Raw genomic sequence first — 21,722 nt, forward strand, 5'->3', positions numbered from 1 at the left:
TTTTTCTTTTTAGTATGTTCACAAAGTTGTGTAACCATCACCACACTGTAATTCCAGAACATTTTCATCACCCCCCAAAGTAAACTCTGTATTCATTAGCAGTTACTGTTTATTTCTTCTTCCCACAGCCCCCGACAACCACTAATCTGTTTTCTACCTCTATGGATTTGCCTATTCTGGACATTTCATATAAATGCAATCATATGATATGTGATCCTTTACAACTGACTTCTTCTTTTAGCATCATGTTTTCAGGGTTCATTCATCTTGTAGCACATTATAAACTGAATGTTTGTGCCCCTCCCCAAAATTCATATGTCAAAGCACTCACCCCTAATGTGATGGTATTTGGGAGGTAATTAGCGTTAGATGAGGTCAAGAGGATGGGGCCCTCATCATGGGATTAGTGCCCTGATAAGAAAAGACACCAGAGAGCTTGCTCTCTCTTCCTGCTCCCACAGAGAGGTCATGTGAGCACACAGCGAGAAGGCAGCTATCCACAACCCAAGGGAAGAGTCCACATTAGAAAGTGACCTAGCTGGCACCCTCATCTTGGACGTGTAGTCTCCAGAGCTGTGAGAAAATAAATGTCTATTGTTTAAGTCACCCAGTCTATTTTATTATGGCTACCCAAGCAGACTAAGACACAGCATCTATCAGTACTTCAGTCTTTTTTGTAAGGGTCAAAACATTTTGTTCCCTTAATATTTTTTCTTTTTTAATGAAGTTAAATAGTAAAACAAAAATTCAAAAGCCGCCTCCCTATCTACACCCCAACCCCCTCCTCTACACACAGTCTTTGGCACTTTCCTTCACCCCACTCACAGACACAGAGTATCCACTGAGAAAACAACACTGCTCTAAGTACATGGAGACATGATGACAGGAGGTGAACTGTGTTCACGGTCAGGGTTAAATTGAGCAAATCTGCATTTCCTGGGTTCTGGATGGTTTCCTTTCATCAGCCAAATTGAAAAAAGAAATTCCCTGGACTAGATGCTTCAAAGCTGAAGCTCCCAGGACCACCAAAGAATGCCTTGAAGATGTTATTTGCATCAAAATCACCCATATTCATGCCTTCTTTATCCAGGTCCTGTGCACTGTCATAGTGTGTCTTTTTCTTGGGATCAGAGAGGATCCAACCTCCGTCTGAACTTCGCACTGGCTCTGTGCCCATCCAGATGGTGCAACAAAGTCTGCTTCCGATGAGCTTTCCTGACCTCGTCCTCAGAGGCTTTCACGTCCACTCCCAGAATCTTGTAGTCCTCTTTCCTCTTACTCTTCTTCAGTTCTAGCTGTGCATTTTTAAGACCTGTTTATGTTCTTATCCATCAACTACGCTTTTTCATAGTCCTCTACTGCTTCTTCACCTGTTCTGTGTCCATGGAACACTCAGCTCTTCTCAAGAAGGCTTTTACACACGTATCATCGAGCCTCGCTGCGTTTGTGCAGTCTTCTATTGCATTACCTAGTTTCCTAAGCTTGGAATTAACTGTACCCGGGTTACAGTAGAGTTTAGCATTTGTTTTTATACTGTTGGGGTTTATACCCAGGACTTCTGTGTACAGTTCATAGGCTGGCTTGTGATTTTCTTCTTTAAAGGGTTTATTCCCACCTTCTTTCTTTGCTTTAAGTGTTTTGACATTTCTGCAAGCAACGCAGGCCTTCTCGTGGCCAGGAGTCACCCTGAGAGCCTGCACAAAAAAATGAAAGGCCTTCTCAATACAATCTTCATAATAAAAGCAAAGACCTCGGACATACAGAACATCCACGTTGGTGGAATCCATTTGTAAAGTGTCACTGGCCACACACTGTGCTTCTGAATAATCACCCTGCATTGCTAAATATTCTGCTTTGGGGATTTTGAAGCAATGGCAGGCAGGAGCAAATTCTAGAGCATGGTCCATGCAGAAAACAATCTTCCAAAAGTCCCACTTCTCAAAATCCAGTTCTGCATTAGCATTCTTACATTCTGTTGCACCCGAGCATTTCTGTGATTCAGTTCTGGGGTTTTCTGGAACCTGTGACGTTCTGTCACTGGCACTTCCTAAAGATAGGTATCACTCAAGATGTCCACTCATGATGTGCCCAAAGGAAACTGCCATCCAACCTCACTGCGTACCTTCAAGAGTCTCCCAGAACCTTCGAGCATCATCAAGGTGGCTGCTCAATTTCCATAATAGCTAGCACTTGTTCAGTTGAACATAGAGCATAGACAGGTATAGATTTATTTCTGGACACTCAATGTGATTCCATTGATCTATGTGTCTACCCTTATGCCAATACCACACTGTCCTGATTTCTGTAGCTTTGTAGTAAGTTTTGAATTCTTAATACTTTTTAATATATAATAATTCACTTTCCATTTTTGTCATTGTTGAAGAAACTGGGTCATTTTTCCTGCAGACTGGCCACATTCTGGATTTGGCTGATTACATCTTTGGAATGTCATTTAACATGTTTATCTCTGTATTTCTAATGTTCAGATTGGGAAGCTTCATTAGGCTCAGGTATAATTTTCCTGGGAGGTATTGCATGACATCAGGAGGCACAGAATGTCTGCTTGTCCCACTTTAGTGAGATAACGTCATGTTCTTTCTCTTGGATCCATCCATTATAAATGTCTCCATCCACTTTCACCTTTCATCAGACACAGATGATTATAGCCTTGATTCAATATTTCATTAGGTGGTGACTTTCTAACTTGATGTTTCCTTCTACATTTATTACTGCAATTCTTCTATAAAGTAGAACTTTCCTTCCTCATCTATTTAGTTATCTTAAAGTTTGGTCTGTATAGAAAAAGCAGGCTAAAAGTTTGATTCATTCCCTTTACCTTACCAGCTTTCAGAATGAGTTGTTCCCTCTAAAGGTAATTATTTTTTTTAGTATCATTTTGAATTCATTAATTTTTAAAATGTTTATATTTCAATTCATTGAAGTTACTTTTAAGTCAGGTTTATTAAGATATAATTGATATATATTAAGGTTCACCCTCTTGAAGTGTACAGTTTGATGAGTTTTAACAAATATACACACTAACACCTTATTCAAGATATGGAAATTTCTATCACCCCCAAAAGTTCCCTTGTGTCCCTTTACAGTCAGTCCGCTTTCCCCACTCCACATTTCTGGCAATCACTTATCTAATTCATTTTCCCAGACTGTTCCCCCCCGGCAGAATATTATGTAAACGGAATCATACAGTATATTGCCATTTCTGTCCTGTCTTCTCTCAACTTGGCAAATGCTTGGGACCCATCCGTGTTGCTGAGTGTATCAGTAGTCTGTTTCTTTTATTACTGAGTAGTATTCCATTGTACCAGGTTTTGGCAACTATGAATAAAGCTGCCACAAACACTTGCACACAGATCTTTCTGGGGACATACGTTTTTATTTCTCTTAGGTAAATAAATACCTAGGAGTTAAGCCCCTGGGTCATATGATAGCTGGAGATTTAATAATAAGAAATTGCCAAGCTGTTTTCCAAAGTAGCTGTTTGTTATTCTTTTTGATATTCAAATTATTTCATCATTTGTCTAGTGAGTGGTCCTTCCAGTAGGTTCCTGTCCTGTTGACATGACTCCAGTCGTCTTCAGTAGCTTCCTTGCTTTCTGGCCTAACTGGAGGTTCCAAGTTCATCTTGTACATTTTCTGCCTCAGACTCAAAATCAGCTACTTTTCCAGAACACTTTTAGTGAGAAACGGTACTTGGAAATCACAGCCTGAATACTGAAGGTGCTCATTACTACTCAGTTGTCAGTGTTTATAGGCCTTTTCAAGTGGACAGATCTAGGAAATTCATATTTTTTTTTTTTAGAAATAGAAGTCACTAGTTTATAGGTAAATCATTAGAATTATAAGGGTTTTTAAATTCTTTAGATTGTTATTTTCATCTCTTCTGTTTTGTGCTGAAAATCTTGTTTCCTAATGACACTTAATTATTTATTTTCTTTATTCTTCTATATATGTAGTAGTTTAAAAATAGTAACACGATATTATAAGTTAACCATAAGACAAGTCTGTACAGTTTAAGATTTCCTTGTGCCTTTTTCTATCTTAGGTTATATCCCCACTGGGAATGTACAGTCAAAGACATGTATTTCCATTTGTCTCTTATGGATTTTTAATTTTTGTGTACATGTTTTAACTATGAAAAACACATCATTCCAAAGCAAAAACTTTTAATAAAAGGTATGTTCAGAAAGGTCTAGCTTCCAGTTCCTATCTTTCTCCCTCTTCATTTTTCCCTCCCTGATAAATAAACATTTTTATTAGTTTTTGGTGTATCCTTGCATTGTTTATATTTAAAAATAGAAGCATAATTTTTATATTTCCTCTCTCTTTGCCTATAAATGGTAGCATATTACACATATTCTTTTGCACTTTGCTTTTTAAAAAATAAAACATGAATACATAACAGAAAACAAATACATGGTTTAATGAATTATTATGACACTCACACCTTATAACTATCACCTAATCAAGAAACAGAACCTGGCCAACCAACCCAGAAGGCCCCCCACAAGCACCACCCCAATCACAGCTCCCCACAAAAGTAAGCACGATCCTGACAGCAATCACCTTGCTGAGTCTCTTTCTTTTTTATCAACTAAGTGAGCACCCCTAGACACTACAGTTTACTTTTTAGCTTTGTCCATTTTTAAAACTTCACATTCCTTTTAAGTCTCTTTTAATCTATGGGATGTCCCCTCTCCATCCCATTCTTTCCCCTACAATTCATCTATTGAAGAACCCAGGATATTTGCCCCACAGCGTGTTCCCAATCTAGACTTTGCTGATTGCACACAATTCAACATGTTCCCTGTCGTCTCTATTTCTGCACACTGGCATTGGATCAGACTCAAGCCCCTTGCCCCAGTTATAGGTGGTGTTGGGGTCTTTCAACAGGAGGCATGTCATGTCTGGTTTTCACTCTTTCCTGATGTTGGCAGCCACTGATGCTTAATGCCCAGACCCTTAATTCATCAAAGGTTGCTGAGTGGGATAGTCTCACTCACCTTGCTTTCTGATCAAGCCTTTCCCATGACACAAGCAGAGGCAGTAGGACACAAGTAGCTTTGCCAAGATGTCTGATATGAATAAAATATTGTTCTATCCTCCCACATCTGACTTCTCTATGAAATGAGAAAGGCTCCAGGCCCATGTAATTTGTATGCAAATGCCTGCTTCTCAGAAAAGGGTTGACTGGGTTCCAGCCACATACTACTGTCTGATACTTTCTTCTCCTTATAGTAATTGTGACAATTAACTCTCCCATTCTCTGAGAAAAGCCAGACTCAAAGCCACCTGAACAATTTTATCACGTGGGGCCCACGCCTGGGTCCACAGACCAAATGCTTGCAGCAGGCAGTACACTTCTGACAGACGTCCCATGTATGTGATCATTGTCACCATGTCTGGAAGCCATGGCGCCCACATCAGATGCCTGGAGTGTTGTCTTGGGTGAAACAAAACATGAAAACCTGCCCAATGCTATCAGTGAGAGAAGCATTAAACAGGCAGATGCCTTACTCAGCGTTTCCTAGAGCCAGGTGTGCAGCACAATTATTCAGGCCATATCTATACATACTGAGATACATTTCTTTATATTTGCTCAACTTTTTACTTAAATTTACTTGTAAAGAAAACTTTTTAACACTTTCACTAAGCAACGAACAGTTCTCACTTGCCAAAATGGGAAGGTAACATCAAGGAAAGCTAAATAACATAATTAAATTCTAGTGAGAAAGCTTTGCCTGCTGAAGGCTCTGACCTGGGGATCTGCTCTCTTTTTAGAAAAGGAAGATTAGCAAGAGTTTAAGAGGTGTTCAAATATATTAGCACCAGACTGTCTGTCTCCTAGAGCAGTTCTCAACCAGGAGGTGGATTTTGTTCTCTGGGTGACATTTGGCAGTGTCTAGACATATTTTGTCTGTCACAACTGGGGGTGGAGGTGCTACTGGAATTTAGTGGGTGGAGGCCAGAGATGCTGTAAACATTCTACCATGAGCGGGGCGGCCCCCCACAACAAAGTTTTCTGGCCCCAAATGTCAATCGTGCTGAGGCTGAAAAACTATGTTTTAGAGAAGTAAGAAGGGTTGAAAAAGAACCAAAAAGAAATTTCCCTCACTCTGGGATTCAGTGTTATTTAATGCAGGATCCAGGTACCATGTAACACCATCCAACGTTAACCTGGGGTACATGACCCATACTTAAGAGAAAACTGTCTAAATAACAAGATGTCGTGGAGCCAAGGGCGACACCAGCTACTGGTGCTGAAAGAAAGTCGTTGTCTGAATGCTGATCTCAGAGAAGTCCATAGACCGAGTGGCAGAACTGGTCATGCTACCCTAGATGCTGTGTCGACAGTTAACATTTATTAAGTACCTACCGAGTCCAGGTACTATGCTGGGAACTAGTACGTGGTGATTCCGGCGAGAGGCATACAGGCCAGTGGGGGAGACAAGGAGACATTCTAAATGAGTAGAAAACAGTACCATGGGAAATTGTGTGCAGCTAAAGGGAAGAGGAGAAACCACCAACCGGGGTCTAGGGGGGAAGTAAGAGGGGTCAAAAGGCAGAAAGGTTTTCCAGGGGCGACTATGATTCCAGGGTTTAACCCTCCCAAGGAGCTCCCTCTGATGGGAAGCAGATGCATGGCTTCTGGCAGAGTACACGGATCTAAAGTCCTTTAACACTAATTTGTACTATGGGTAAAGATCCAAAAGTATACCCAAAAATAATTTTAAAAAAAAAAGAAAAGCTGTATACCTGATGTATCCATTGCATTACTGTTTACACTTGAAGAAAGAAAACTGGAAAAAACCTAAGTGCCATATCACAGGAAAGCAGTTAGCATAATCTGAGAACTAATTGCTATTTATTAAGTGCTGCCCATGTGCCAATCATTTTACAATCAGTGTAGCAAAATGATTATACCTTTTCTCCTTGCAGCAACTGTGAGGATGAACCCTCCCATTCTCTGAAAAAAGCCAAACTCAGAGAAGATAGGAGAAAGGAATCTTTCAAACAATACTATGGAAAATATTGACTAGCTTTATACAAAAAAAAAAAAAAAAAAGAAAGAAATTTAAGCATAATCCTTACCTCACACCATGCATAAAAGTAACTTGAAATGGATCATAACTTAATTGCAAAACCTAAAACGATAAAAATTCTAGGAGAAAATCTTTGTGGCTTTAAGTTGGGCAAAATGATCTTAGATATGACACCAAAAGCACAAACCATTAAAAAAAAAATGAAGTTGGGGAAGCAGTAACAGGAATAAGTTAGAATAGCGTTATGCTGTTATCAGAGTATTCCTCTTATGGTTATCAGCTATTTATGATTAAGTGATGTGGATATCCCATTTATGGTGGAAACATAAAGTTTCCTTTTTAAATAAATGTGGCTAGGTTTCTAAAATGTGAATGACCCTGGGGAGGGGGGGGCAGGGGGGGAATATGCTGATAGAATACAGACTCTGAAGTCAGAATGTCTGGTTCAAATTCTGGCTCCACCTCGCCGTGGGCAAGGTGAGGATTCTCTGCCCTTGGGTTCCTCATCTGTAAAATGGTTTCACACGAAATTCTGATCTCAAAGAGTTATGGCGGGATTTCCCAAGTTTCTACATACAGAAAGCGTAGAACCTGATCTGGCATATATAGTGCAGAGTAGAAGCTCAGTACAGTAAGTCCTCATTTAACATCAATGGGCTCTTGGAAACTGCAATGTTAGGTGAAGTGACGTATAATGAAGCCAATTTTACCATAGGCCGATTGATACCATATAAACAGCAGTTATGTTACTATGGCATATTTCTGGTCACAGAAAATCATTAAACTTCTAAATAAAGACCCAAAACACTTCTAGTATTAAACATTGAAATAAATATGAGCTCTACATATATTTAAGAAAGGTTAATAAAAGTACGAGAATTATTTTCCAACCTGCTTATTCCAGTTCAGAGTCCCGGGTGGCCAGAGCCTCTCCCAGCAGCTCAGGGTTCAAGGAGGGAATCAACTCTGGACAAGAGGGGTACACTCACACACACACCCACACCCACTTTTAATTTTGAATGATTTCCTTTATGGCTGTTGCTTTTGCACCATCAATAGAGATTTGTGAGGAAAATACTCACTTGATTGTGAGAGAAAGAAACCCAATGTGCAACTAGTCACATGGGACCTTTGAATGCTCTAAACAGCTTTTGCTTCAAGACAGAGACTCATGCCCTTCTGAAGGATCTAACCTCTGACCTCTGATCTCCAATGAGCAAGGAGACTCAAGAGTGGAAAAACAGAGTGTCCACCCTAGTGCCACTCTCGGAAAAAAGGGACAGTGGACAAAGGGACTCCCGCAGACCTTTGTGCCTGAAAGCTTCCTTGGAGGACAGGAGAAAAAAGAAAACAAAGCAAAAAGGAGTGAGGTAGAAGTCAGTAGCTGGAAGGTCTTTAGCTTGACAGCTCCATGGACAGAAACCTCTGCAGAGGGTTACCCTTTCTATGTATCAAAGAAAATCACTGTCACCAAGAAAGAAAACCAAGTTCACAAGGATGTGGAACAACTGGAAGTCTCACACATATTCCTTGGGAGTGTGAATGGGTACAATCATTTTGGAAAACTGACAATTCTCATAAAATTAAACACACCCCTGTCCTGTGACGCAGCAATTCCACTCCTAGTATTTAAACTAGAAAAATCAAAATATATTTCCACATATGGGAGAAAGAGTTCAAAAGTTACAAACTTCCAGTTATAAACTATGTAAGTCCTGGGGATGTCATATATAGTATGGTGACTAATAGTGTAGTCACTAATTTACTAATAGTGTAGTGTATATTTGAAAGTTGCTAAGAGAACAGATCTTAAAAGTCCTTATCACAAGGAAAAAACATGTCGTAACTAGGTATGGTGATGGATGCTAACTAGACTTATTATGGTGATCATTTTGCAATACATACACATATCGAATCATTATATTGTACACTTAAAACTAACATGATTTTATGTCAATTATACTGCAATAAAAAAAATTAAAATACATATCTACATCCACAAAAAGAATGAACAGGAATGTGTATTGCTGCTATATTCATATAATGAATAACATGCAGTTCCAAAAACTGAAAACAATCCAAATGTCCATCAACAGAAGAATGGATACAGAGACCGGTTTGATTGCACAATGGAATACCACTCAGCAAAAAAAAAAAAAAAAAAAAAGAAAAACAAAGGAAAGGAACAAATTACTAATCCATGTAATAAAATAACATGGATAATCTCATAAACCTTATTATGAGCAAGAGACCAGACACAAAGATCACACATTATATAATTCCATTTATTTGAATGTAAGAACAGGCAAAAAACTAATCTACAGTGATAGACATTAGAATAATGGGTGGTGGTGGTAGGAATTAACTGGAAAGGCGTATGAAGGAACTTTCTAGGGCAATGGAAATGTCCTAGCTCTTGGGTGGGATGGTTTTCACGTGGGTATACACCATTGTCAAAAACCATCTGTACTGGGATGAATAGTGTCCCCCCAAAGTTCATGTCCACCCTGAATCCCAGAACATGACCTTATTCGGAAATAGGGTCTTTGCAGATGTAGTTAGTTAAATTAGCATGAGGTCATACCAGATTAGGGTAGGCCCTAATCCAATGACTGGTGTCCTTATGAGAAGAGAAAATAGAGACACACAAGAGAATGGCATGTGACGACGGAGACAGAGTGGAATGATATGTCCACAAGCAGGGCATGCTAGGAACTGCATGCAACCACCAGAAGACAGGAAGAGACAATGAAAGATCCTCCCTTAGAGACTTCCAAGAGATCATGGACCTGCTGACTACTTGATTTTGGATTTCAGACCTGTGAGAGAATAAATTCTGTTCCTTTGAGCCCCCAAATTTGTGGTCTTTTGTTCTGTAGTCTTGGGAAACTAAAATACCATCAAATGGAATGTTTAACGTCTGTGCAATTTATTTTAAGTAAATTATATTCTGATATTAAAAATTGAAAATAGCTAATTGGAAACAGCAAGCTGGTGACAAAGGCTCCAGCCTGACTCCCACTTCACCAAATCAGAACACCAGAAGGAGGGCCAGCCCAATACTGCTCAGAATTCACATCTAGTGGGAGGACCCAGGCACTGCCCGGTGAGACCCTACCCAGTGGCTCTCCCTTCACACTCATCCACCTTGCAAAGCTGTTCCCTCTGCAAAAAATGCCCCCTACACCATATGAAACATAAATACTATAAGACTATGGGCAGAACTACCCAAGAGAACCACCTTGCAGATGCCCCATTCAAAAGCGAACCAGGCCACTTTTGAGTGAGCTCCAAACCTCAGAATTAAAGACCACGGAAAAGCTTGGTTAGGCACCAAGAGCTTTGGCCCAACTCTTCTTCCCACTCACTCACAAATTTATTATCTGACATGTCAACCTTAAGGAATCTTCAGCCCGTTCCGTAGCCTAGATACTTACAAAAGCAGATTTTTAATTTCATTATTTTGCTTTATCTGAGAAGCCCCTGGCCCTGAGAACTTGCCGGTCACTTGTCTAAGCACACCATACAGTTATGTCCACAAGGTTTAGGGTCAATGAAGGTCAGGAAGGTTAATGAGTGTAGAGACCAACGGGCCCAATCCCCCTGGATGTTCTAATCCCCGTTCAGGTCCCCCACCTTTATGGGGTACTTACTATATTCCAAGGAACTTGCCATGCATTAACTTATTGAATCCTCACAGTGAGGCTAGAGGCAGGACCTCTTCACTTGTTGATGAGGAAACTGAGGACCAGAGGGCTGAAGGAACATGTCAGAGGTTACCCAAGTAGTAAACCATAAAAAAGGGATCTAAGCCCAAACGACTGGCTTGGAGCTATTGTCTTAACCACTGGAATGCTCTGCCAAGTGGATTCCTCTTCTGTGGATTGGGCACTGCATTCCCCAGTGACAGAGAACCCAAAGGTTTTTCTCTGTGAAAAGACCCAGGCTTTTGGGGGCGGACGGGCGGTTCAGTTGGTTAGAGCGCGAGCTCTGGGCAACGGGGCTGCCTTGCCGGTTGGATTCCCACATGGGCCAACGTGCTGCGCCCTCCGCAACTAGAATAAAGTCAATGAGCTGTTGCTCAGCTCCCAGGTGCCCAGATGGCTCAGTTGGTTGAAGCGTGGGCTGAGCCAGTTAGACTCCCGCAAGGAGTGGTGGGCTGTGCCCCCTGCAACTAATAACGGTAGCTGGACCTGGACTTGAGCTGCGCCCTCCACAACTAAGACTGAAAGGACAACAACTTGACTTGGAAAAGTCCTGGAAGTACACACTGTTCCCCAATAAAGTCCTGTTCCCCTTCCCCAATAAAAATCTTAAAAAAAAAAAGACCCTGACTCTTTTAACTTCTTTTCACCCCCCCTTCTTGAGAAACAGGGCAGTGAGTCCCAAGTTTAGTTTCATAATAGCCCAGAGACTCTAAAAGCTTATTGGGACATCTCCAAAGCATTATATAAACAAAATAAAGTGTAACAGGATAAAGGCTGTTTAGCTTTGTTTTTGGGGTTTTGGTATGCTGTGGTTTGAAAGTTAACCAAAAACTGGAAAAGGCTGAAATCAAAATCATGCAGATTTTTTCTAACTCAGTGAAAAACCCCAGTTTCTATTGTCCATTACACCAGGAAGGAATTTGGACTTGGGTTTCCTAGAAGAACATCAAACCAATGATTTCTTACTTCAGGAAAGGAAACTTCAGCTCATATATGCAGATTCTGTCCATGTCCACAGTCCTTTTCCAGAGGAGCCCACAGAACTGTTGGCTTAAAGAAGTTTCTCCAGGATGGTGGCACAGCACATTAAAAGTAAAGGGAATTTATTCCAGGAGTGCAAGAATGGTTCAATATTAGGAATCTTCTTAATATAACATAATAATAGATCCTAGGAGATCCATAAACATTAAATAAGCATTTGACAAATTCAACACCTTTTCCTGAAGAAAACTTCATTAAAGAAGGAATCGATGGATAATTCTTTAACATGATAAAATATACAAATTTCAGATAAAAGCCAGAATTTTGCTTAACTGGAAAACATCAGAAACACTCCCACTGAAGTTAGGAACAATACACACATGCCCACTAACATTGTATGACAGGTATTAGCCAATGCAATTTGATAAGCTAAAGAAATAAGAGATGTAAGAATTTGATGGGGAGATATACTGTACAGCATGGTGAATATAGTTAACAATATTGTATTGTATATTTGAAAGTTGCTAAGAGAATAAATCTTAAAAGTTCTTATCACAAGAAAATAATTTGTAACTATGTGTGGTGATGGATATTAACCAAACTTATTGTGGTGATAATTTCACAACATATACATACACATATATCAAATCATTATGTTGTATACCTAAAACCAATGTAATATTATATGTCAATTATATCTCAATGAAAATAGAGAATTGGTTGGGAGGAGGTAAATTATTTCTATTTATAGATGATATGACTATAAGCCTTGAACATCCAAGAGAATCAACTAAGAAATGACTACAAACAACAGCCAGTTAGAAAACACTCCACAAAAAAGATTAAATATCTACGAATAAAATTACCAAAAAATATACAAGTTATATACTAAAAACACTGTGAACAATACATAAAGACACAGAAGTCTTAAAAAAATGGACAGACATACTACGTTCTTCCATAGGCAGATTCAAATCATAAATATGCCCCTTCTCTGAAGTCAATGTGTAAATTTAAAGCAATCCCAATACATTTCACAAAAGAGGATATTTAAATGGCCAATAGATATTTTTTAAAGTGCTAAACATCACTAGTCATTAGAGAAGTGAAAACCAAAACCACAATTAATTACCACTATAGCAAACAGAATGAATAAAATTTAAAAGACCCACAAAACCAAATGTTACAATACTGGGTATAACTGGAATTCTCAGATGCTACTGAAAGGAGGGCAAATTGTTACACATCTATTTTAGAAAGCAGTTTGGCAGTATTTTCTAAAGTTGAACATATGCATATCCTATGGCCCAGAAATTCCTCTCATAAGTAAACATCCAACAGAAATGCATATATATGGGCACCAAAAGCCATGTGTCATAGCCAAAAACTGAGAACAACTTGAAAGTCCATCAACAGAACGGATTAAAAAAACCCTTACACATATAATGCTGAGCAAAAGAAGCCATACGTAAAAGCATCCATGTATATAAAGTTAAAAACAAAAACAGCAAAACCAATCTAGAACATAGGAAACAAGAATGTTGATTACCTTTTGGAAGAGACTAGGAGAGTAACTGTTTAAGGGCCTGGGGAGTGGGGTGGCGAAGGGGGGGGCGGGGGGGGGTGGTGGCTCCTGTTCCAGATCTGGGTTCACTGTACTCTGGGTTCACTTTGTGATAACTCATCAAGCTGTCTACATACAATTTATACACTTTTATATATGTGTGTTATACTTCAGTTTTTATTAAAGCAATTCCAATAAAAACACAACATATGTGTGTGTATAATCAGATACCAGACTTTAAAGTTCAAATTGAGAAAACAAAGAAACAGGAATAGCCTGAAAAATAAGAAAGCAAGGCTTCCATATAATTAAAAAATATTTTTAAATATTGTAAAGCTTAGTAAGCAAAACTGTGGGAACAATACTGAACATGAATAGACAGAGGAACCAATGGAAAAGAGTAACAAGTTCTGAAATAGACCCACATATGTATGAGAAAAGACCTGTGATAACCAGCTTATAATAAAGCAGTTTCTCGATTCAGTGGGAGAAAGATAACGATGGGGGGGGGGGTTGAAAAAAAAAAGGTTGGATCTATATACCTCATAGCATCAGGATGAATTTAAAAAAAAATGGATCAAAATTTGAACGTAAAAAAATAGAAGGAAAAAAAGGACATGTTCTATTATCTTGAAGTGAGGAAGACCTTTGTAACTTGATTCAACATTCAGAAGCCATAAAAGAAATGACTGATAAATTTGACTGGGCTGCATAACAATAAAAACTCATGCATACAAAACAAACCATTAACAAAATAAAAGGGAAACACTAAAGTGGGTGCAACTTATATCAGAGGCAAAAGGCTAATCTCCCTAACGGATAAACAGCTCCCAGAAATAAAATTTAAAAAAGGCAACAATCCAATTTTTAAAATAAGCAAAGAACATGAGTAAGACAGTCATGGAACAAGAAAGAGAAATGGTCCTTTTAAACATAAAAGTTTAAAACTTCTCATAACAAATTTAAAGTAAGACTCAGTTGAGTCACTGTTTTTCAACTATCAGATTGGTAAAAATCCAGTAATGTGGTAATTTTAATGTGTTGGAAAACATGTGGGAGAATAGTAACTTCTCATCCAAAACTGGTGAAGGTGTAAATTGGTACTAACCTTAAGAAAGTTGGCAATATCTCTCAAAATTACACATGCAGATCTCTAGCAATCCCGTTTCTGGGAATTTATCATAGATATATAACATGTACCTACAAAATGCCAAAGGTGCAGAGTGTCTGTGACAGCAGATTGAAAACAACCTGAGTTCATCACACAATAAAATAGCATGATATATTCAGTGAAACAAGCCAGGCACAGAACAGTGTGTATTCAATTTGTATGTATTTATTTGTATGTGCAAAAAGAGATCCTATATTAGAATTATTCACACTAAAATATGGAAGAGTGGCAGCTTTGAACCTCCCAGAAATGGTGCATCCTTAAAAGAAGATGCTTGTTAACCCAAACAAATCTGTAATTTCATAGATTTTTTTTTGTCAGGGTGATAAAGTGAATTGGAAAAGTATGTACATATACTGCAAATCCAGAGATTTGGGGGGTCATGAGGGGAACCATATATCAGGAGATACCTCAGCTGTCCCAAAGATCAGCTTTAATTAAATTAGACCCAGTAAACTAAAAACAGTTGCCTGGGGACGGGGGTAGTGGGTGGTTATGAATTAGGAGTGAAAGAAAAACTTTCACTCTGGTCCTTTTTTACATGACAGTCAAAACATATGAATGTATTATCTAAACAAGACATTAAACAGTAAAAGAGAAGAGCTGAAGTTCAAGAGTTCCTAAGCCTTGATCAAGAACCACAACATCTACCCCAGCTCTTGTTTCAAGAGCTTCAAACAGGTACCGTTGAATATTTAGAGTTTTATTACCCTATAACAGCTCACTGCCTTTGCCAAAAACATCTTATGCCAATATTGCTATGCATGATATTGTAAAAAGACTTTGGGCAACTGACTTGAACTCCTTTAAACATCAGTGTTCTCTCTGGCAGAGCACAGATAAGGGCAAAACAACATCACAGGATTGTTGTGAAGTGCTGGTCTCTGAGCGTTTCAGGAAGCCACAAAGCACAGAACAAGCTCTTCATACAACAGCCGCTCGACAGCCACGCCTGGGCTAGAATTGACATCAGACCTGAATGTCAGTGCTTCTCAAGGTCAGTCAGTGTTGCTTAAGAATCACCTGGAGAGGCTGTTAAAGCACAGGCTCCCAGGCCCTGCCCTTAGCTGTGCAATTCAATAGGTCTGGGGCCATGAACTTACATTTTTAACAAGCTTCTCCTTCCGGATGATGCTGATATTCTGGTTTAAGGACCACATTTGAGTAGTCTGGTGCAGAGCAGGGTTCTTCACAGTGTGATGTGCATACAAATGGCCTGGAAATCTTGTTAAAATAGAGGCTGGCTCAGTGGGGTCTGGGGTGGGGCCTAGGACTCTGCATTTCCAACAAGCTCCCAAGTGTTACAGATGCTACTGGTCTGCAGACCACACTTTGAGTAATAAGATTCTGGAATATTCAGTTCCATTCATTTTACAGATAAAGAAACTATGCTTGGGAAGAAGTCCATGACTTGCCCAAGGCCACTTGGGCGGGAAGGGCAGAGACAGGATGAGGCCTCTTTCGGGGTGGCTGCCATTCCTCAGAAGTGCCGTTCCCTGCTATCCCCAGACCTATGCTACAAACCTTCCAGAGCCAATAAGTGATGCCAACCCATTAGAAAATGGCGTGGAAATTTACTAAATCATACACAGTCCTCTACTCTTCCGAGAAGAGTAGAGGCCATTTACCAGGAAGCTTAGCTCAATCCACCAATCTGTTCTTTTTAAAAAATGCACTTTTGGCAAACTCATTTTTTAGCTGAGTCACCTTCCCCTCCAGTGACTCATACCTTTGACAGGCCCTGCTGTGGGAACCTGAGGACAACTCAGAGTATTTCTCAACACATGTGGTCTGATTACGGGGAGAGGAGGATGAGGCGAAGCAGAAACGGGGGTGGGGAAGTTAATCCCTGGGAAAGCTGAGGAGTCCCCTGATATGACCTCAAAAACAGAATTACACTGTATGCATTTTTCTAACTCACTTTATCATCCTGACAAAAAGTCCATCGAATTAAAACTGTATTTGGATTAACAAGCATCTTCTTTACAGGATGCATTGTCTCTGAGTTGCCAATCTTTTACACTTCACTGTGAATTATTCCAGAACAGAGGGAAGGGGGTGGAGTTCGGACTCAGGTCTCTAGAGTCATACAGGCAGAGGGGGATTGTGGGGCCAGAGCCCCAGAGAGCAGTTTCCAGGCTCTAGGCCTCACATAGAAAGGTGCTGGCTCAGGTAGTAAATGGCCATCAACTGTGGCTGGTTGGCTGTCAGTTGTAACCAGTGAGCCATTGGCCACTAATATAACTGCCGTGGCTACGCTAACGGAAAATGGGGGCTAGCAAAAAGATGGTGGCTGAGCCTGCAAGCGGCGTAGTGAGGGTTGAGGATCATGTGGCTCCTACTTCCTGTGTCTCTAACCCAGCTGCCAGCGAGAATATAGTGGTATAACTCCCCTATCTATGGCTCCATGGGTGTTCCTTTTTGGCCTAGCCATATCCTGTGTTCTTATGTGGGGAGCGGGACCAGAGGCCCCGCAGGACACCCTGCGCAACAGATGGCACAGCAAGCAGGGTACGGTGCCAGCCAAAGCTCTCCGAAGGGTGGTGGAGCACTTTGTGCTTATGAACGCTCAGTCATAGGAAGACCAGGAGGAGCAGATGCCGGAGAGCTGGACCCCCGTGGAGGGATGGAAAGACATGGATGGTTTGCCAACCAACATAAACCAGAGAAAGCGAAGGTCATTGCAGCCCTGTGGGCTGGGAAGTGCTTGCTGAGGCAGCCCAGATGCAGGACTTGTAGTCCCAGGAGGAAACACTTGCTAAGTCCTCCGTGGGAGATGAGGGAGAGGTCAAGGTCGTCCCTCACCCCCAGGACAGCCCTGGCGAATGACTATGGACTATGGGGAATTGCCTTCCATCCCTAAATTAATGGACCGTTTGACTGTTTGCTTGGGAACATACCACCATGTAATGGAACTGGTGGAGGTTTGTTTTTGTGTCTCGACCGGCCGCCGTGGAGAAAATGTGAGAAACCCTGGTGGTGCCCTGAGAGGCCCAGAGAGAGTGGCAGTGCCCTGAGAGCCCTGGCTGAGTCCAGGAAGTCTGGTTGAGTCCAGAGAGAGTGGCATGGCCCTGAGAGGCCTTGGCTGTGCCTGGGGAGACAGGTGGTACCCTAAGAAGCCCAGGAAGTCTGGCTGTGCCCAGAAGAAGGCACTGGTGGTGCCCTGAGAAACCCTGGCTGCGCTCAGAGAGCCTGGCTGTGTCCAGGATATTGCATTCACCTCCAGGCTCCTCACACAGGGCCCCTCGCGGAAGACGCTTGTCGCGTAGATTGTGAGGCGAGACCCTGTAGGGGTGGAGTGTGGGGACAGAGCCCCAGAAAGCAGTTTCCAGGCTCTCTGCCTCACGTGGAAAGGTGCTGGCTCGGGTAGCAAATGGCCATCAACTGTGATCAGATGGCCATCAGCTTTGGCTAGTTGGCCGTCAGCTGTAACCAGTGAGCCATTGGCCACTAATATAACTGCCGTGGCTACGCTAGCAGAAAAATGGGGCTAGCAAGAAGATGGTGGCTGAGCTTGCAAGCGGTGCAGTGAGGGTTGAGAATTGTGTGGCTCCTGCTTCCTGTGTCTCCAACCCAGCCGCCAGCGAGAATATACTGGTATAACTCCCCTACCTATGGCTCCGTGGGTGTTCCTTTTTGGCCTCACCACGTCCTGTGTTCTTATGTGGGGAAAGGGAGCAGAGACCCCGCAGGCCGCTCTGCATGACAGGGGCCTTACCTAAGGTGAAGCTTGATCTGGGAGCCCAGAGCCTGGCAAACCACAGCTGCAATCCTGGATCTTGGCACCTTGGACCTTGGCACCTGCACCACATTTATCAGCAGGCCGCAGCCCTACCCCTGGTGTCTTCAGGTTGTGAGTGGTTTGTAGGCCTGTCTCTGCCACTGATTTGCTGTGTGATTGAGTAAATCACACAATTTTAGAGACTTTCAGAGCTGAAAGGGAATAACCCTCTGATCCCAGAACCCCAATTTCTAAATCAGAGAACACATGGCTCCTGAGCGTGGCTTCCCCAGAGCAAAGCCGGAGATAGCGGTTCAGTTTTGCATGCTCTCAGGAGACACCTGTGAAGGACGCAGGGGAGCAGGATAGGGAAGGGCAAGTCTCAGAGGCTCTGAAGCATATTTAAACAACACCACAGAGTCTTCCCAAGGAGGCTGGGCTTTCGCAGGTCTCCCTCCGGGCCCCCCACCCCCACTCAGTCCCTCACCCCTCTGGGTGAGGGATGCAGTAGTATAACCTCCCAAGTATCTCTGGCAAGGGTCTGCTGTTCGTGGCAGAAGCTCCCACCCCACAGCAGCCGGGAAATAGATACAAGAGTGGGTAACGGGATCGAACATAGCGGGCGCTAACCCTTCCTTCCAGTTCTGAGAGCCCCTCAAATGTATTTCAAAAAAAAAGAGGTCCCCAAAATGCAAAAGACAGAAGGTGAGGAAAGAATACAATTCCATTCATTTGCAGAAGAATCTTGGAATTTACACTTGGAATAAATCCTAACTTCTCCCCCTGACTTCCTGGCAGGCTGTAAGGTGATCCCTCCACAAGCTCCACCCACTGTCCCAGCACTGACCGCTAGGCCACACATCACGCTGACTCCTCCTTAAGGACTTTGCTTGTTCCCTCTGCCTAGAATGTTCCACCCTCGATTTTTGCCCAGCTGGCTCCTTCTTGTCAATTCAAACATCACCTGCATTGAGAGGCCTCCTCTGGCTATCCCAGATCATCCCGTTGCACCCCCTGCGGCACTTCTGCATAAGCACTGGCCACTCTGACCTGACCTCTACGGTGTTCATTTGGGTGTTTTCTCCCCACAAGAATGATTTCTAGGAGAGTCATGTTCTGGCCTCACCAGCGTCCCTGGTGCTGTCACAGCACATGGGAGCCGATACCATGGGGTGAACAGTATCTGAATGAATGAGTTGGACATTTGGGCCTGATAACGAAGTGCCCACAGAGAAGGAGAACTGGGTCTGCTAAACACTCCACAGTCTGAGCAGTTGGAGGAAAACCAGGTAGCAGGCTAGGATGAGGAAGGGGAGAATCCACCAAGTTTCCTTGGCTACCTTGATTCCTTCCTCCTCTCTCAGCTCCTACCCTCAATGCGGAACCAGAGTTAGCATCAATCCTGGGGATATCCGTCACCTTTTGGAAGTTTGCACACCTCTCCAAACCACCAGGGGCCTCTGGGCTCCAATTCTAGCTCTAGCTCTCAGCCTCCCTTCCCCACCGGTACCTGAGTGGGGTATAGAGACGATGCCCACTTTGGAGGCAGCGCCACGGAAAGGCACACCACTGCGAACTTCCTCCAGGGCAGGGTAAATGCCCTCTCCCGCTGCTGCATTTCTGCCCCTGGCCGCCTTTGTGGCTCCTGCAGCTCCAGGACAAGCCTTCACCGCAGCCGCAGCCGCTCTGGGCACCGGTGAGCTGTTACCCAGCATTTCCCACATGCCCCGCCGCACTGTGCCAGGCATTGGCCGCTGCACTTGCTCGCTCATCTGCGTAATGACACCAGTTTCTCATCAGTATCTTACATCTCGCGGTCTCCTTAGCTCTACTTTCCAAGTGAGGAGACAAGACGGAGAGACTGAAGACAAGGCTGAGCCGAGGCATCCGGGTTGGAGCCCGGGCCGTCGGGCGCTTTCCTCTCCTCGTAGTTGTTTGTCACCATGCGCTCCTGGTGAGCACAGCAGTCCAGGGAGAAAGGATCGTTACTTTCATTTCTCAGAAGAGCACCCCTCGTGGGGCGCACAGACGCGGCCCAGCCACCACCAGCTCCATTTCGCGGGAGTCTCACCTGAGACTCCAGGTGCTGCAAGGGCTGCGCACTGAGCTCAGGCATCTCCCCGGCGACACAGCAGGACAGCAGAGGCCGTGTCACCGGCACGTTGTTGGTCGGAGGCTCACCTGGGACGGTCACCTGGGGCTTCACCTGGGCAGGCCCAGCAGCTGTGTCAGGCGGCGGCCTGCGCTCTCCCTGCCCTAGCCCTTTGCCCTCTCCCTCCCTCTACCTGGATGACTGAGCACCCAATGCCCAGTCTTCATATGGGGATAAGACCCAGGACACTCCGGAGGAAGCTGGATCCCCAGGGCCTAAGCTAATCACATGCAGGACCAGGAATCAAGGGCTGGCTTTATTTGAAAAAAAAAAAAAAAATCATTGTGAATGCCCCATGTTAGCAAACTGAAAGACATGCAGAGCACTATGTCACTTTGACAAAATTCAACATCCACTCTCAACAGAAACTCTCAGCAAATTATGATAGAAGGGAATTTACTCAGCCTGGAAAAGGGCATCTATGAGAAACTTACAGCTAACTGGTGAACGACTGAATGCTTTTCCCCTAAAACTGGCAACAAGTTGAGCTAATAAACGAGATCAGCAAGGTAGCAGGACACAAGGTCAATGTACAAAAATCCACGGTATTTCTCCGTGCTCGCACCAAAAGCTGGAAACAACCTAAATGTCGATCAACAGATGAACAGATTTTTTAAAAATATGGTAGAGCAATACAACGGAACACTTCGCGATGCAAAGAATGAACTGTTAATACACATAACAACACGAACGAAGCCCAGAATATTTACGCGGAGTGAGAAAAACCAAACCTCCCCAAAGAAAGGGCACATACTGTGTAATTCCACTGATTTAAGACTCTAGAAAATACAAACTAAGCTATACAAGCAGAAAGCAGACCAGTGGATGTGTGGGGAGGAAGGATGGGGGGGAGGGAATTTCAAGGGGCATCAGGAAACTTTTGGCAGTGATTAATACAGTTGTTATCTGGGTTATGGTATTTATATTCAAAATTTAGCAAATTGTATACTTTTGTGCAGTTTATTACACGTCAATTTTACATCAATAAGCTGTTCTTTAAAAATTGCACATATGAGGTCTGACAATTAAGTTCGCGAACTCACCCTAGAAAAAGTGCTACCCACCTCATTGCTGAATATCACTATGGTCACCTTCAAAGTACTCCCTTTGGGAAGCTATGCACCGATGCCAGTGCCTAGTTCACCCTTCAAAGCAATTTTGGAACTCTTTTTCTGGAACTGCATTCATATTAGTCTTAATATCCTAAATGTCCTCAAAATGTCTTCCTTTCATTATTTCCTTTATCTTCGGGTAAAGAAAGAAGTCCTTGGGGGTCAGATCAGGTGAGTAGGGAGGGTGGTCCAATATAGTCATTTGTTTACTGGCTAAAAACTCCCTCACAGACGGTGCCGTGTGAGCTGGTGC

At 42.6% G+C, this 21,722-nt stretch overlaps 1 protein-coding gene and 1 pseudogene across 2 annotated transcripts in view; both read right to left on the reverse strand.

The window, feature by feature from the left end:
* The window catches only part of IL34 (interleukin 34), a 58,372-nt gene that overhangs the window by 16,112 nt on the left and 20,538 nt on the right, over window positions 1-21,722 (reverse strand). The window lies entirely within an intron of this gene.
* LOC308489835 (dnaJ homolog subfamily C member 7-like) lies at window positions 962-19,977 on the reverse strand (annotated as a pseudogene). Its single transcript has 2 exons — window positions 19,716-19,977; window positions 962-1,972 (listed from the first exon to the last, which is right to left on the reverse strand). The product of its transcript is annotated as a dnaJ homolog subfamily C member 7-like (transcript).

The sequence above is a fragment of the Rhinolophus hipposideros genome (genome assembly GCF_964194185.1).
Source record: "Rhinolophus hipposideros genome assembly, chromosome: 21".
NCBI lineage: Eukaryota > Metazoa > Chordata > Mammalia > Chiroptera > Rhinolophidae > Rhinolophus > Rhinolophus hipposideros.